The 1,120-nt window shown below is 34.6% G+C and overlaps 1 non-coding gene across 1 annotated transcript; it reads left to right on the top strand.

Annotated features, from left to right (window-relative positions):
• Positions 1-744: 744 nt before the first annotated feature.
• Positions 745-877, top strand: LOC142437751 (small nucleolar RNA SNORA42/SNORA80 family). The gene has a single exon (XR_012782274.1). It is a non-coding gene; the product is annotated as a small nucleolar RNA SNORA42/SNORA80 family (small nucleolar RNA).
• The last annotated feature ends 243 nt before the right edge of the window (positions 878-1,120 follow it).

Below are 1,120 nucleotides of genomic sequence, written 5' to 3'. Positions count from 1 at the left end.
TCACATAACTTTGCAGTTGTGTTGCCCTTACAGGAAGAGAGACAGCTCCAGTATCCAGGTAGAAGAAGAAGAAAAATATCAGAACTGTAGCGAAAATATTTACTTATGCAGTTTCACATGCAGGCACACAAAAATTTTTGATGTGTGCTTCAGTTACAGTGTTTTCAATTATGTTTCTGTTTGCCAAAATTAATTTTATTTTCTCCAACATCGCCAATTCAACAGAATATCTCGCCTATATCCATATTCATGCAACTATTTTCCTTCATCAATCATAACTTTTAAATCTTACTTAAATTCTAAATACTGTCTACTAATGCCGATTAATCACTGTAAATCATTAATGTCACGGAGCATAGCCCAATCCAAAATGAATTGCTGAAACAATTGAATCTTTAACACTGAAAACCATGTGCTTAATCTAAAAATACACACTGCTTGCTTCTCATGTTGCTGTGCTCGCTGGCAAACTTGTAAATGTCCTTTATGAGCACAGCATTGTATTCAGGGGGCTGTGTAGATGAATTATAGAGCTGAATGTTTAAAAATGATAAGTAAGACTTAATGAGAGTAGTTTTTATAATAGGTAAACAGTAAACAGGGAATTTCAATGTTAGTCAATGCAGCAAACATGCAGAGTAGCTACAATTTTTTCATGTCAAAATGTTCAATTTTTTATCTACCTATTGCATTATCATCTATCATCTATCTACCCATATACTCTCTATAGTTTGTGCACTTGGTGCATGGGTTTGGATTTGTGACAGTTCTGATCCCGTGGGCCTCTCACAGTGTGCCATGCCAAAGCAAACTCGCACCCCGAATTATTTCCTGCTTTAACTGGTGGGCTTAAGGCATTGAAGCAGGTTGCGCAGTGAAATACAGAAAATAATACTAATCATTTGTGCACTTCTCTCAGGTGTATATTAAAGCTGCACGTTATTCCAGTTCATAGATACAATTTTTCTAGTCTTCTACTTCTGATATTAAGATTCCATCTAATATTCTACAATCATGAAACAAATGGGATGATAAATAGATGTAGAAGTATATCTGCACATAATTCAAAATGTTTAAATAACTTCAATTTTAATACCTACTGGAAACTTGTCTTCCATAT

Source organism: Tenrec ecaudatus, chromosome 1 (genome assembly GCF_050624435.1).
Source record: "Tenrec ecaudatus isolate mTenEca1 chromosome 1, mTenEca1.hap1, whole genome shotgun sequence".
In the NCBI taxonomy this organism is placed as follows: Eukaryota; Metazoa; Chordata; class Mammalia; order Afrosoricida; family Tenrecidae; genus Tenrec; species Tenrec ecaudatus.
Note: the sequence above shows the minus strand (reverse complement) of the source record. Positions and strands in the feature narration are given on the sequence as shown.